We start from the raw sequence: 17,306 nt of genomic DNA on the forward strand, positions 1-17,306 counted from the left end.
GCCACCTTCCCTAGCCAGCCGGCCAAGGGTCAAAAAGGCCAAGTTGCTTTAGTGGCCGGCCACCACAAAAAGGTGGCCTCCCAGGTCCCCTCATCACAATCCTGTGATTCGAATTTGGAAATTGTAAAACAGGAGAGAGAATAGGCCATTTTTAGGAGGGGTTCAAAAGGGTCAAATGGAATTTCTGGCCGGCCATAAACTTTTAGGGTCCTCCCATGTGTATACAACACAAATATGTGGTTTGGGGTTGAAGAAAGTGGCCCCAAGGTGTTCAACATTGGCTCAGAAGTGCGAAAAACGGGTGTCGGAGGGCGAAAATGGAATATAACTGGTTGCCAAGATAATTGCTGGCCTCCCACCCTCCAGTGACCTTCCTGGTGATGAAACAGAGGCACCTGCCAAAAATGAACGAAAACCGATGCAAAACGAATGCTCGGGGGCCAAAACACGCAGTTCGGGGTTCTAAAAATGGGTTGCCAAGCACCGAAAGTGGCGTTCGGCCACGAAGTGGGTTTCTCAGACCCCAGTGTCCCTTGAAAGGGAGAAAATAAGATGTATGCCAAAATTCAGAACAAACAGAGATGGTTAGACGGTCCCGAACCGAGGCACACGGACAACAGTCCCGAACAACCGGAAACTGGACTCCGAAATGGGCAAAATGGCCTGCGGCCACAAAATGTAGCCCACGGCCACTGAGAGATGGTCTACGGGACCTCTCCCTCCCCTCGGGAAAAGAAATAGAGAAAACTGAGTCTGGTTCGCAAACCGAGGCAAGGCACAGAAGAGGGTTCGGAAGTCCGAAGACAGGGCTCACGGCCGCGACTCTGAAACTTCTGAACGAGCACGATATGCAACGTCACCGAGCGCTTAATCGGTGATGTCTGAGTCTTAAGGTCGGTCAAAAATGGAGTGTCTACAGTTGCCCCTCTTTGACAGAACTCGGAAGTCACAAGTGACGGGAGTGAATGTCAAAGCCCAGAGACGACCCATTTTTGACAAGGCCGAAGACTTAGACAAACGTACAAAATAGCGAAGAAATGTGCCCGCAGGCATGCCCGCAGGCAGGGGCAAAATGCAACCGACAATGCAAGCAGCTGATCATAACTTATGATCATGCAAATAAAACTGTAATGAAGCATACCATGCAACAGTTTTAAGCAAGTGAATACAAATCTAACTACATTTCATGCAGAAGGATGTAAGAAAATCGTGCAATTCTCACTGCGTCTCACGCGGAGAAGGCTAAAATCGACTACCGAGAATACCCGGAGTCTTACACACAACATCTCTCTGCGTATCACATATAGGAGAGGAAGAAGGTAAACCTCTCAGCGTATCACACGTAAAAGAGGAAAGGCAAATTTCTCAGCGTATCACACGCAAGAGAAAACCTCTCAGCATATCACATGCAAGGGAGGAAAGATAAATTTCTCAACGAATCACACGCAAGAGAAAACCTCTCAGCATATCACATGCAAGAGAGAAAAGATAAATTTCTCAACGTATCACACGCAAGAGAAAACCTCTCAGCATATCACATGCAAGGAAGGAAAGATAAATTTCTCAACATATCACGCGCAAGAGAAAACCTCTCAGCATATCACATGCAAGAGAGAAAAGAGGAATTTCTCAGCGTATCACACGCAAGAGAAAATCTCTCAGCATATCACATGCAAGAGAGAAAAGGGGAATTTCTCAGCGTATCACACGCAAGAGAAAATCTCCCAGCATATCACATGCAAGAGAGAAAAGGGGAATTTCTCAGCGTATCACACGCAAGAGAAAATCTCTCAGCATATCACATGCAAGAGAGAAAAGGGAAATTTCTTAGCGTATCACACGCAAGAGAAAATCTCTCAGCATATCACATGCAAGAGAGAAAAGATAAATTTCTCAACGTATCACACGCAAGAGAAAATCTCTCAGCATATCACATGCAAGAGAGAAAAGGGGAATTTCTCAGCGTATCACACGCAAGAGAAAATCTCTCAGCATATCACATGCAAGAGAGAAAAGGGAAATTTCTTAGCGTATCACACGCAAGAGAAAATCTCTCAGCATATCACATGCAAGAGAGAAAAGATAAATTTCTCAGCGTATCACATGCAAGAGAAAACCTCTTAGCATATCACATGCAAGAGAGGAAAGGTAAATTTATTAGCGTATCACACGCAAGAGAAAACCTCTCAGCATATCACACGCAAGAGAGGAAAGGTATGAATGAACACCGAAACTCGTCCGAATGTTCGAAACCGAAGATGTCCTAACGCACCGCATGCGAGAGGAGAAAAGACGACAATTGCAAGTGAAAAGGTGCATAACGATGCAGGTGAAGTATACATAACAATGCAAGTAATGAGCATAACAATGGTAGATAGATGTGCATAACAATGCAAGTAATGAGCATAACAATGCTAGATAAATGTGCATAACAATGCAACGAATGAGCATAACAATGCTAGATAGATGTGCATAACAATGCAACGAATGAGCATAACAATGCTAGATAGATTTGCATAACAATGCAACGAATGAGCATAACAATGCCAGTAGAACGCGCGTGACAACACTCGTTTAAAAAAAAAAAAAAAAAAACCGAATAAGGGAATACAAGCCTTAAGTAGACCAATTTCCAAACGCAATCTCTGATTTACCTCTCGGAAGGGTCACCATACATTCCAAAAAGGATACACCTCGTGCATGCCGACTGACGATGAGCTACACATCGAAGACATGAGTTGAAAATTCCGCAGAAACATTTTGAGCTGAAAAGAGCGGGTTCTTCTTGCACTTTCTTGACTGTACTCGTAAACCGTGGTTACTACCTTTCCTTCCTGGTCATGTTCACAACTTTCCCTATTCTCCAACGGGGTGACAGAGTAGGTTGATTCAGTATCCAGAATCGAGGCGCATTCACATGCTATCTCAATCTATGGGGCTGCCATACAGATTTCAAGCCGAGGATAGACCCCTGGGTATTTAAACCAGACTTTAGTCTCGGAAATTTCGAACCTTTGCGTTCTAGGCAATAGTCGTCCGAACTCTAGTTTCCACCGTCGCAGTTGGTCTCCTAGGAACTCATTGCAAACACAGCCAAGATGCATCTGGCAGGGGCTGGTTTTCTGAGGGAGCACTTCGATTGCCATTTTGGCTTGAAGCAGACTTGATCTTGAGCTTGAGGTAGAGGCACACTCATACTTCGGAGCTTTGCCAAGACTTTGAAGAGGTACACACAGAATGTAGTCTCGGAACTTACTGAAGTTGAAACAAACTCAGATACCCGACATTTTCTTCTTTTGCTTTTGCTTTGCAGTCCGGAACCATATATAGCTTCAGATAGGTCCTAGTTCTACTGTTCTCACATGACCTGGGTTGAATCCTGCGATTTTATGAAAGAACAAATTTTGTTTTGTACAAATGTGGAGAATGGCATGGCACTCGGAGCACAAAACGATTTTATTTTTGAAATTCAGAGATGAGCTTTCGACCAAGTATTGAGCCTATGACTGAACACAGCAAAACGACTCAACAAGGAAATAAAAGGCACACAACCTAGACACATCGAGTAACACTCGAAACGACTCAAAACAAGAATCGAGATAAAACAAAAAGACACGACACTCAGACGTGCACAGGGAGCCTGTTTCACCGGGTAGTGTTTCCCACCCCTCTTTCATTTGTGGTTCTCACATTACTCGGCCCTCAAGCTCTGTTTTTCTGAAACAGCCCTCTTCTCACTTTTCCTCTCATCGCACATCTCTCTATTCTTCAATCTCTCATTTTTCATCCCTCCCCTGGGTGGTTGATGGATAAACAGCAAATTGTGGGCTCGTGTCCCTAGCATTCTGTTAGATTCTCTTTCTTTCGCTCACAGTTAGTGAATTCTTCCCACGGAAAGGTTGCGCTGCAACTGGGTGTGTAGCAAATCTGCAGCTAACATCAGTTGACGATGCTTTGTTGGGGAGTTTGGACGTGATAAGATCTGTCCAGATGATGGAGTGGAATATCTTGCCCCATTCTAGTTCGTGCTTCGCACTTTGCTTGATACCTCGTTGCTTGGAGGATGTGAGAGCTTTCTGCCCTTTGTTGTTAACTTCGGTGGTGCCCTATTCTGGCAGGTAGAGTGCCCTTCTTGGCAAGTATGTTGACAATGGGAAAGACAGGAAGCCTGACTCAACTGTGCCCCTAGTTCATCATTTTGACCATTTTTTGTTTTAGTTTTCTCCTAAAAATTTTGACCAAAATGAGAGTTAGATAAACATGCTTGTTCAATTTTCTGATTTAAAATCATGCAAGTTAGGCTGTGAGCACTGAAAAGTTTCCTCTTTTGGGTCCAAGAAATGGTCCAGTTTTGAAAATGGGATACTTTTCGAGAAGATTTAGTCAACCCTAGTAAAAATTTTCAAAAACTATTTTTGCGAACGACCACTGCTCAACGATCACGGAACCTACTCTTGAGATGCACAATCTCGGATCCATAGCAATGGAAAATTGCCCCTTGTCTGAAAGACACTCCATGGCAACGGAAAGTTGCCCCTTGTTTGAACGGCACCGCGGCGCATTGAATGGCGACGGGAAGTTGCCCCTTGTCTGAATGGCCCCGCAGCGCATCGAATGGCAACGAAAAGTTGCCCCTTGTTTGGATGGCACCGTAGCGCTTTGTGGGCAGTCCTCAGAGCGATGAATGCAACCAGACGCTCAGATACAGAGAAGACAAAGATGACCAAAACCATCGCATGGACACAATCGAATTTGAAGTGTTTTACGGCTGGACTTCAGAATGAAGTTGCCTACGTATCCCAAAGATGGGAATCAAGCCTTACGTAGTTCGGGGTTAAGGTACACTCGGGTATTAACCTCTCCTTTTTAGGCTCTAACTTTTGCTAAGGCGCCCGTTGCGGGTTTTCGACCTTGCGAGCTTTGTTCTTCTTTTCAATTCTTTTCATCATTTTTTTTCTTTTCTTTTGATTTTCTTTTTTGTTCTTTTCTTTGCATCTTTCTTTTTTGTTCTCTTTTTTTTTCTTTTCTTTTGCATTTTTTGCTTCTTTTTTTTGTATTTTTCTCTTGCTCTAACTTTTGCCTGGGTCGCCCTTCCGGGTTTTCGGCCCAGCGAGCCTCTCAAGGGTAAAAGTGTAGCTTTGTCCATGTCAAATGGTTTTGAGATCCTGAAGTCATCTGAATCCAGGAGAATGGCTGCTGTTTTGGTTTGCAAGCTTCTTTTGATGACATCTGATCTTCTTGACCTGACTTTCCTGGCCTCTTGTTCGAGGGCTGCTTCAAATCCGGCCGCACAGGCCTCACATCATAGTTGACCGTTGAACCTTCTGAATTCAAGTTTCAAGGTTTGGAAGCAAAGGGGTTGAGTCTCGAGGCTGAGAGCGATCCTAGGCTGCACAATCTCAGGAGTGATTCCACGCAGGTCTTCGCAAGGCCGCGCAAAACATTTTGTTTTTGAAAATTTTTAAGAAAGCGACAAATCGCTCGCGCTGAATATAGTGTAGAACCAATCTGGATCAAGCTAGGGTCCTTCTCAGTACTCACGCTAACAAGCATGATTTCATTCATTAAGGGCTTAGCACGCCTTTCTTTCTCTCAATTTGATCAAAGTTTTGCAAATCCCGAGGAATTCCTTCTTCTTTGTTTTCATCGCAGTGTTCAAAAATTTTTTGAAAAACTTAGGTTAATGCAATAATTTCTAGGCACAAGAGAGAGCAGGTGGGATGCACTGTCGTTTCATTCAAATCCCGGCACAACTAGCACATAGCAGAAGCAAACACAAGGGTGCGAAAATCACTGCTGTTTTATTCAAATCTGTTGGCACAACTGGCTCCCTGGCAGAAATAGACTCAAAACAAAACGAAAAGACAAGCATAAAACAAAATGGTGACGCCCGAGGTAACACCCCCCGGAATCACCCGACTCCTATACAACAGGACTGACTCGATACAACAAGACAGACCTAAAACCAAAAAGAGACTGTCTCAAAACAAAAGACGGACTCAAAACAAAACAACAAGACTGACCCAATACCCAAGTCAGAAAGCACAAAACCTAGCATTCGCAAATGCTCAAAACAGTGCATGCCATCCACCATATCTGGAGTAAACTGAGCGCTGCCTGCAGGTGGTTCATCCCCCCAATCACATCACGTTATCCCCCAAGTTCACTGATCAAGTGCCGATAGAATTTGCAGGACCTGGTGCGGGGATGACCCCGTTGTCGATCAAATCTTGTATTTCGTGGCGGAGACGAAAGCACATGTCAGTGTCATGGCCAGCTCGCTGATGGAAGGCACAGTAGTCGGCTGGGTTGTGCGTGAGAGGGAGGTTCTTTGGTAATGGCTGCGGCTCCAGGGGCTTCAGATGCCCTTTCTTGATCAAAGCCCCTAGAGCCTTTGACAAAGGCATATAAAGTGGGGTGAAAACCTTCTTGGCTTGGGGTGGATATTTGGTTCCTTGTGGGCTACTTCCAGATGCACCGGTGAATGGGGTGGTTGTTTTTGGTGCGGTGGCGGTGACCATGCCCACTTTGGAAGATCTTGCAGCTGCGTCACCGCTGGTGGTCGCATTCGAACTGCGGGTAAACGCCCTCCTGGGCTGCTCCTTCTCCTGGTCAAAAAGGCCTTGCTTCACAGCGTCCTCGATCTGTACTCCTATCTCATGCAAATCTGAAAAGGTAGGGAAGGGGATCACAATCATTTTCTGCATTAGCTTGGGCTGGAGATTGCGCACAATCATCTGAATTTGATCTTTGTCAGTGGGCCTAAGGGTCATCATTGAAGCCTTGGCCCTCCAGCGGGCTACGAATTCTAAGAAGCTCTCCTTCGGCTCCTGCCTCATTGTCTCAAGATCACGGGTCGTAATCTCGATTTGGGTATTGTATGAATATTGTGCGACGAAGGCCTCGGCCATCTCCTCCCAGCTTCATTTCACTGAATCCTCTAATTTGGCATACCAGGTGACCGCAATACCTGACAGGGTCCTGCCAAAAAGGGAGAGCTTCTGTAATCTTGTCAAGCCCATCGGGCGCAAAACATCTGAAAACAAGCTCAGGTGGACCATGGGATCTCCTGACCCATCAAAACGGTCGATGTGAGGCATCTTGAACCTGTCCGGCAGAGTTACAGCTGCGTCGGTGTACTCGTCCTTAATGCCCGGGATGGACTTTACCCCCTGGGATTTCTTGAACAACTTTTCCAACTTGCTCAACTTCAACGCTGTGGGGTCGACCTCGAACTCGGAGGGGGAGTCCGGTAGATTGGTAGGTGTTTTGGATAGTTGAGGTAAAATTGGGGACGGAGCCGGCCCGCTTGGAACGTCCGTATAATCTTGGACATTTGACGTCTCTCCAGGTGCTGGAGCTCCTGCCGGGGGAGGGACTTGTTGTGAAGCGGACGCGCCGCTTTGCTGTTGCAGCTTGATGATGAGCACGGCCTGCTGAGCCATGATCGCAGCCTGCTGTTTGGCAAATTCCTCCTGACGGGCAGCATCCTGCTGCATGAGTTTCATACTTTCTTGCATCTGGCGCATCATTGCCTCCATCCCTGACGTGTTCTGCTGATCCATTTGGATGATTGGTATCTATCCTTGCAGTAGAAACTGAGACCTCAGCCCAACTGTTCACTGGTGGGGTAGATAAGGGCCACTAATCTGGTAACTGCTGAACTGGTGATCTGTGCCTAACTGGCCCCTTTTACCTTGCCTCTGGCGGAGGAACACTGATTTGCCTTTGAACTGAATCTCTGACCTGACAAAGTCTATCAGCACAAGTCCGATGAACCTCGGGGGATATCGGAGCCTTCTGAAGCTATGGTTCCAAGACTACCCTAGCAAAAGGGAGAACAGGCAGCATCTCAGCCTGATTTCACCTGAACAGATATGAGAATAGTTGAATGAGTGTGCTCTCTACTGAATTCTGCCCCAAAATCTGAGTCTGATACCCACAGGTAAAGCTGACTCCCAAATACTGATAGTAATGCCCGCAGGCCTGATGCCCAAATTCGCAAACTGGTGCCCGCAGACCTGATGCCCAAACTCATATACTGATACATGCATTCCTGTAGAGACGCACTCTAAAGCACATAACAGATAAGTGAGAGCCAAAACACCCCTATGTTGGGGTAGGGTTTCCCTGTCCTATTTTGTCAGGAGCTAGGGTTTCACTACGCACACAGCGGTTTCAAACAACCTATAAACGGGTAAGCAACCTGTCCTAGTTTGGAATGGTCACTATGGATCCGAACATGCACTAGGTCGAATGGTCAAAATGGGTGCCTCGGTAAAATCGGGGTTTGTGTTCCCATACTGGCAGAGCCCACAACCGGTCAGCCTTATGGTCATGCCTTGACAAGACAAGCCTCCGACAAACCGTTCAGGAATAGCAGATGGCAAACACGGTGTCCTAGGCGCACCAATGCAAATGCAATGCAAAGAAACATACAAGTGAAATCAAAACAGGATATCACGAGTTCGAATCAAGCTCTCTAAATTCCCCAGCAGAGTCGCCAGAAACTGTAACAAGCCCGCGGGGGACCTCGCTACAGCTCGGACTCGATTTGTAGTCACGGTTCTAAATCTGAACCAAAGAGTCCAAATCCGGCAAATCGTTTTGAAAAAACAGATTTTTGAAAGAAGTGCCAAACATGGACTGCTTTGCCAGATACAGAGTCGCCACCTAAATATTTTATTTTGGGAAATTTAGGAAACCCTGACTCGTTGCCAAAGGCCACGTGTCCGTCATCACCAAAGTTGCCTCGGCTCGGGAACTTGGGTACGATTGGGGAAGGTCACTTCGTGAGCACCCCCGCTCGCCCGGTCATAGACCGGCCTCTACTAACCATGATATCTATTTTTGAAAACATTGTATGTTCTTATTCCGGTTATTAGCCTAGGTTACTATGTGATGCGCACAGCATACAAGTATAGACCAGGTCGCCTGGATTGGAACAAAAAATCTCATGTTTGCTTGTTTGAAAGGTGGTTTGCTACTCGCAAGTAGGCTAAAAATGCAGATTTTGCCACCCTCGGGTGGGCTTAGAAAAGATGGTTTTGCCACTATCTAGTGGGCTTAAAACAAATAGTTGATGATTTATTCCAATTCAAGTAACCCAACCTTCACCCACAAGCATTCAGGCAGTTATATCATATAAGCACATAGCCTCATGGTAAGCATGCTATTCATGGCAGTCACTCACACGCATGCAAGGATGCTAAAGCATAAAACTTACCGAGTACTCCAAACCAAAACAAAAACTGTATTAGAAATCATGCATGACCCTAAGTATACAGAAATGCCTAATGCAACACATGCAAAAATGCAAACTATAGCAGCTCGGCTATTCAAAACATGGTATATGAGATGCTACAACTATCATGTATTCAATTTGGAATTGAAAATACAATGCAGTTAGTATGATGCGCCGAGCCCGGTGCATGCAATACGGATGAATGATGCAAACATGCTGTCATACTGTATGCTAATTGAAATATGCCATAATCTAACCATCATAAGCGGATAAATAAAAGGGAGAAAGACGTGGGGTTGGAAGACATACAACACACACACGCACACTTATTACAGTTGTGCCCGCGTGCAGAGGGTCCGAATAAATAATACAGTTCCGAATAAAAGAATATTACAGTCCAAATATTACAGTCCAAATAATATACAAATTCCTAATTAATTAACAAATTAACTAAGAAAACTGTAAAACTGGCATGCAAGCCAGGGACTGCCTTGCTTCTGATGAATGATGCATGTCTGGGCTGCCTTGCGCGGAAATCCACCGGGATGCCCCAATCAGCCTCTGTTTAGCAGTTATTCTTGGAAAGCGTGCCAAACTCTGGAAGTTTGCTGATTCTTCATTTTGCTGCAACAGAGAGCAGGAAAGGGGCATAGCAATGTATTTTCACAGATATATGCATGCCTCGATCCTCGTGCCACCAATCACGCATATCGAGGCATGATGGCCGAGGAGTCGAATTGCACAATTTAATACGGGATGAATGCACATGAAAACACAACAAAACCTAACTCCATCATGGGTAATCCGGAGTATCGGTGACTGGGAATTTAGACACGTTCCGTCACTCGGAGTACGAAACGCACCTCGTTTCCCGTGCCCGGGCTGACTCCTATCCCGAACACGATGCAATATGCATGATATGCATAAATGCAACTAAGATACAGCCTAGTATGCACAATGCTATGAAAATGAGATGCCTCGAAATGCGTGCACACGGGCACGCAAATCGAAAAAATGATATACACAATGTAAATGACATGGAAATGTGATATGGGCTTACACTAACATGAGAAAGCCTCAGCCACACTCACATAAGAGGCCGATAGATGAAAATGAAGTGCCTCGAAACGGGTGCACACGGGCACGCAAATCGAGGCAATGGCATATGCAATGCAATATGACTAAAATGGCATATAGAATGCAACATGGACTTATACTAACATGAGAGAGCCTCAGCCGCACTCACATTAGAGGCCGATGGATGAAAAGAAGTGCCTCGAAATGCGTGCACACGGGCACGCAAACCGAGGCAATGGCATACGCAATGTAAATGACATGAAAATGTGATATGGGCTTACACTAACATGAGAGAGCCTCAGCTACGCTCACATAAGAGGCCGGTGGATGAAAAGAAGTGCCTTGAAATGCGTGCACACGGGCACGCAAACCGAGGCAATGGCATACGCAATGCAAATGACATGAAATGGTATATAGAATGCAACATGGACTTACATTAACATGAGAGTGCCTCAGCCACACTCACATAAGAGGCCGATAGATGAAAAGAAGTGCCTCAAAATGCGTGCACACGGGCCCGCAAACCGAGGCAATGGCATACGCGATGCAGTATGGCTAAAATGAAATGCAAACATGCTAATGGATTTTCAGCAATGAAATGTGGGGGAAAACAGCCCCGAAATGAGGCAAAAACACACCCGATGCATGGAATCTCTCCCGAAATGCAAATTAGGCGCATAGAATGAACTACAGCTATACAAAGCATGCATAATTGGTACACGAGATGAAAAGACAGAAGAAAGGCAGCCTCAAAATAAGCATTTTTACAGTACAAATCATGGCCAAACAACAAGCAAAGATAGGGCAACAATGGCATGCAAAAATGGCCCTAAACATGAGATTATGAAGCAACTCACAGCTGCTAACTCCAAATAGGTTAGGGCCCTTCAACAACATTGAAGAGGGGCCAAAAATAAGCCACTTTACAGAACTTTAAAAACCCTAAAAACAAACATAGATATGGCTAAGCTCTTATGCAAGAAAAAAGGCCAAAAGGTGGCCAAAGAGGCAAGTGGTATATGCAAAGCCCAAACTGAAAAATTCCCTTCTACAACATTGAATAGGGACCAAAAATATGCATATTTACAGAACTGTAAAAACCCCAAAACAGTATACAAACATGCTAGAAATGCAATGCAAAATGAGGCTCAAAAGTGGCTATAACACAAAGTATACAAAATATTCATCAAACAGCCAAAGACCGTTAATGAAACATGAAGAATGGGCCAAAATAAGACTATTTTTAGTTCTGTAAAATGACCAAAAACCGAAGCATAATAGGCTGCCAAAGCATGCAAGAAAATAGCATTCAAGGAAGATATTGAAGCAAGTGCAAGATGGGGGGCTCAAACAGGGTTGAGCCCTTAAGGAAAAGTGAAAAAGAGCTCAAAATAAGGCCACTTTCAGTTAGGGCCGGAGCTCAAAACAATAAGCATGTATGGCTAAGAAATGTTGCAAAATTAAGCTCAAAAGAGGGGAAATAGGACTTACCTTTGAAGATAAGTCTTGGATGCTTCTTGGCTTGAGTTTGCAGCACCCTTATGCCTTGGAGAACACCTTCAAACTTCTGGAATGGAGGATGGAAGGGTGGGGATTGGTGGTGTAGAAGAAATGGTGGTGTTGGACTTGGAGGTTTCCAAGGAAATGAGAGAGATGGAGGAGGATCTTTGCATGCAAGCTTGAAGACCAATTTTTCTAACCCTCAATACCAATGTTTGCAGCTGGTTATAAGGACCAAAAGGAGGGGGAGCATGGAAGGAAAGGGTGGGGGAAAAGGACCAAGGCTTTCCCCCACAAAATATCCCCCGGATACAGATATTTTCTGGGGGAAAAAGCTATACAGCTGTAAAGTACCAGGCACATGGAAAATGGCCGGCTGGTTTTTGGAGTTGCAGGTGGCCGGCCGGCCACCTCCCCTAGCCGGCCGGCCAAGGGTCAAAAAGGCCAAGTTGCTTTAGTGGCCGGCCACCACAAAAAGGTGGCCTCCCAGGTCCCCTCATCACAACCCTGTGGTTCGAATTTGGAAATTGTAAAACAGGAGAGAGAATAGGCCATTTTTAGGAGGGGTTCAAAAGGGTCAAATGGAATTTCTGGCCGGCCATAAACTTTTAGGGTCCTCCCATGTGTGTACAACACAAATATGTGGTTTGGGGTTGAAGAAAGTGGCCCCAAGGTGTTCAACATTGGCTCGGAAGTGCGAAAAACGGGTGTCGGAGGGCGAAAATCGAATATAACTGGTTGCCAAGATAATTACTGGCCTCTCACCCTCCAGTGACCTTCCTGGTGATGAAACAGAGGCACCTGCCAAAAATGAACGAAAACCGATGCAAAACGAATGCTCGGGGGCCAAAACACGCAGTTCGGGGTCCCGAAAATGGGCTGCCAAGCACCGAAAGTGGCGTTCGGCCACGAAGTGGGTTTCTCAGACCCCAGTGTCCCTTGAAAGGGAGAAAATAAGATGTATGCCAAAATTCAGAACAAACGGAGATGGTTAGGCGTTCCCGAACCGAGGCACACGGCCAACGGTCCTAAAAAATCGGAAACCGGACTCCGAAATGGGCAAAATGGCCTGCGGCCACAAAATGTAGCCCACGGCCACTGAGAGTTGGTCTACGGGACCTCTCCCTCCCCTCGGGAAAAGAAACAAAGAAAACCGAGTCTGGTTCGCAAACCGAGGCAAGGCACAGAAGAGGGTTCGGAAGTCCGGAGGCAGGGCTCACGGCCGCGACTCTAAAACTTCTGAACGAGCACAATATGCAACGTCACCGAGCGCTCAATCGGTGATGTGTGAGTCTTAAGGTCGGTCAAAAATGAGGTGTCTACACACACATGCACACGTATTGGTCCACAAGCTAGGCAACAAGAACACAACCCTTAGGGGCACTCAAGGGGTGACAAAAGTGGAAGCATGGCAAGTCTATATGCTCTGAAATTACATGCAAAGTGAAGCCAAATCAAGTACACAACACAAATAAAGCATGCAATGGTGCTCAAAGCTTGAGGCAAGCAAGAGCATTTACACTACAGTTATACAAAACATGAAGCATGTGATTAGGGCAACCAAAAACAGTCATAGTAAATGTTAATATGAGACTAAAACATGCATGGATGGAAGCCAAAATGTGCTAGCATGAGGGGCATGAGGCATAATGCATACAAGGCAAATAAGGTGGATTACACTACACCTATTAGGACCAAGCATGGGATGACTCCACCAACAAAAATTAGAGTTATATAATGGCAAAATAACCCCAAATAAGCACTGAAATGATGGCTCGCAAGCAAAGGCATGAATGTATACACAATGGCTCATGTTAAGGCATAAAGGGGGAACCCTCCGACGCATTGATTGAGTGACAAATGCAAGTGCACGGTCATGAAACATGGACTTAAATAGTATAACTAAAGATGCCAAATCATTGGAATGAGCCAAGTAATGCATGCTAGTGGACCCGATGCACAAATCAAACAAGCTAGGTTGAACCAAAGCTATACAAAGAAAGTCATGGATGACCAAGACAGCCAAAATTAGACCTTAAACATGGAAAAACATGAACAAAGTCTTCTTGAAGTCAAGCCAAAAGCATGCTAAAAAGACATATGCCCACATGATGCATGTTAGGCTATTTCATGGGATTGCATGGCAAGTGTATGGAGCATGCAAAGGCAAACCAAACCAAATAAAAATAGAGTCATGACATGGTAAAACATCACCAAAAACATGCTGAAATGGGAAGAAAACAAGCTAGAATGATATGTCAAGGCATGAAGCATATAAAGCCAGTTTAAGGGATTTACACTACAAGTGTGTATGGCAAGCATCATTCGACCAAGGGACCTCAAAAAAGAGCTAGGGAAACCCAAAATATGAACAAAATCATGTTGGAGCATGGCCAAAATATGCTAGCATAGTGAGCCAAAACATCATGCATTCTAAGCTAGTGAACATGATTTGCACTACAAGCATATGAAGCATGTGAGAGGCTATCAAACCAGCTAAAAATAGAGTCATGGCATGCCAAATAATGGCCAAAAACTCACTAAAACATAGTCAAAACATGCTAGAATGACATGCCCCTTTGATAAGCCAAAAAGGGGGTTACTCTACACATGCAAGAGGCAAACTCAAGGTGACCAAACCAACCCTGGAAAAAGTCTAGAAAGGCCCTAAAAGTCACCAAAAAGGGCCTGAACCAAGCCTTGGAAGTATGAAAATATATGCTCCTTTGATAGGCCAAAAATGCAAGTAAATGAAGCAAGAAGAGAGGGGGTCACTCCTCTCTGATTTAGGGTCTCAAAACTACATGTCAACCACTGAAAATTCATTGGATTTTAGTGGCTAAAAGGGCAAGCAAAGATTAAATCAAAGGCCTTATGGCATGGCACAAAATAAGGCCAAATAAAGAATGCAAGAGGGTAGAAGACCCCCAACACCAAAAGAGCCTTAAACAAACATAAAAAACACTTAAATATGATGCTTTTTTCAGTTGAAAGTTAATCCAAAATAAGCATGTAAATATGGCCAAGAGTGTAGTCAAAATAGAGCTTAAAAGGGGAAAAAAGAAGGTTACCCTTGAAGCACTGCAAAACCAGCCCAAAATCTGAGCCAAGACTAGCTTTTGAAGCTCAAAATGATCCTCAAAGAACCTCAGCCCAATGGTGGTTAACTTTGAGGAAGGATGCCTAGGCAAACTAGAAACATTTCTTCACTTTCAAGCACTTCTATGCACAAAATGGGCAAGAGAGTGGAGTATATAGAGAGAGGGGTAGAGATTCAGCCCTAGAAGTTGTAGAGAGAGAGAGACTTTTTAGAGTGAGAAGCTCCCAAGCTTCTCCAAGAAGATTGTCCCTTAAAAATGAGAGATATAGCCTCATATAGAGCAAAAATGAGAGTTGGCTCGAAAATATCTGTCTATGGGATAGCTGGAGGTTGTGGAAGACAGCTGGAGGATAAATATCTGAGTTTGGGACCTGTAGACCACTTTTTCTGGTCGGCTGACCACTTTTTCAGGAGAAAGTGGTCGGCTAGCTAGTTTTTCTGGTCGGTAGGAAATTCTGCTTTTCAGGTCCAACTTCAAATAGCCATAACTCCTTCATATGAGCTCCTTTTCAGATTATTATTGTGTCCAACTTGAAGCCCCAGAAGTTATCTTTCCAATGGCACCAGCTTTGCATCAAAATTCCAACTGTGAAAAAAGTTATGCCTGTTTTGGTGAAGCCACGCAGTTTTGGTCCTACCTGAATTCATGCCGAACTTCTCCCAAACTAGTTTTCTTCTCTCCTTTCCTCTTTTCTTCAAATCCAAACCCCTAAACAAAGTGTTTTGAAATATTTTTCAAAGATTTCATCTCTCTTTCATTCATTTCTACTTTGTCCTTGCTCGGTTTACCGAAAAGCGCAACATTTAATGAAATGCGAGCGCCGGAACATCGTAGGATTTTTATTTTCAAAAATTTTTGAAAGAGAGGGTTTCAAGGTCTAAAATCTTTTGATCAAGATTGTTTTGGTCCAAAAGGGGTATGAAGTTGAGATTTGACCTTGCCGAAGAAACTGAACCTTTGCCCTACGCACCTTCATCACCGAGTAAACCATTAGTAGTGCCCAAGTCTTAAAGGCGGTCAAAAATGGGGTGTCTAAACCTATTTGGTTTGAAAAATTTCCATTGATGAAGTAGTACATAGTAATATTCAAAAAAAAAAAAAGGAACAATCAATCATCCATTACATTACTAAATTAACGATTTCTCACCATAAGCGACATTGTTATAGGAAATGATCGCGATCCACTTGTATGATTAAAGGGGAGCATACCCCTATTTGCTTTACCAGCTTTAGAGCGTTTCTAACAAGAAAAAAAAAAAGGTGGACATATTTCAAAAAAAAAAAAATAGTAAAGAATTTGTACATATTAACACATAAATTAATTTCAAGAATGGGGTTTCTAATTAATTTGTTGCCAAGTAAGATTCGTTTTTCCAGGAAACATCAATCAAATATTTCCAATCCTCCAAGCTCACTCCACTAGGCGGATGACTATAGGGGTCATCAACACCCATTTCCTTAAGTTCGAGGAACTTTTGCTTTAGATTGTACCTCCAATCCTTGTATAGCAAATATGCCTTTCTATCGAGGATTTCTTGAGCTTTCCCATCATTATCAAAATCATCGCCGATAACAAACTTGTCCTACAAACATAATAATAGAATTAGTACATCAATTAATTTGAGGAATTACAAATAACTTAATAGAGACATTATGGCAAGATGAATCTCATACTAGCACGCCTTGGACGACCGCATCTTTGGTACTTTGATCGATTTTTCTCCATGACTTCACGCTCTGAAGAGGGCACAACTGTCTAATTTGCAATCCTAACTCATTCATCGCTGGGGTGGCATTCCTTCCTGTTATTGCATTCAACACCCGATTGACATACACATGTAATTTCTCTCCTTTTTTCCGTGTTATTTTTTTCTGCACTCCTTTGCCTAATGTAGGTCTTCGTACACGAGTTGACCTTTTTCTCCCTGGTACAAAAGGGTAAGCAAGTCACAAATTACAAGCATTGCTAATGAAATATGTGAGAGTATTGGTTGCTGCTTCAGTAAAAAAAAAAAAAAAAAAAAAAAAAAAGGAAACACGTAATAAGTGACTATCAAGATAATACTATTAATTATAAGTGTACAACCCTTGGTTGAAGTCCCATTCAATTGGGAACAAGTACTCCATTCATGACTTTGTATCCAATTTGAACCAAATCAGACGGTGCATTTGAGTGATGCTCTGCTGCAACACTCATTAGTTCATCTGTTCTGCTCAGCCTTCTCCTCAATCATCTGTGATGTTTTCTGTGGGCAGAGGAAATGCATGGAGGAAGAGAGGAAGTTGGCTGTCTGCCCTCTATGAGCTTATCAAGAGCATTCTGTTCTGTTGATCTGTTCTGCTATTCACCTGCTGTTCTGCTGTTCTGCAACACTGCTGTTCAT

The sequence above is a fragment of the Camellia sinensis genome, chromosome 4 (assembly GCF_055761805.1).
Source record: "Camellia sinensis isolate YWXY chromosome 4, ASM5576180v1, whole genome shotgun sequence".
NCBI classification, from domain to species: domain Eukaryota; kingdom Viridiplantae; phylum Streptophyta; class Magnoliopsida; order Ericales; family Theaceae; genus Camellia; species Camellia sinensis.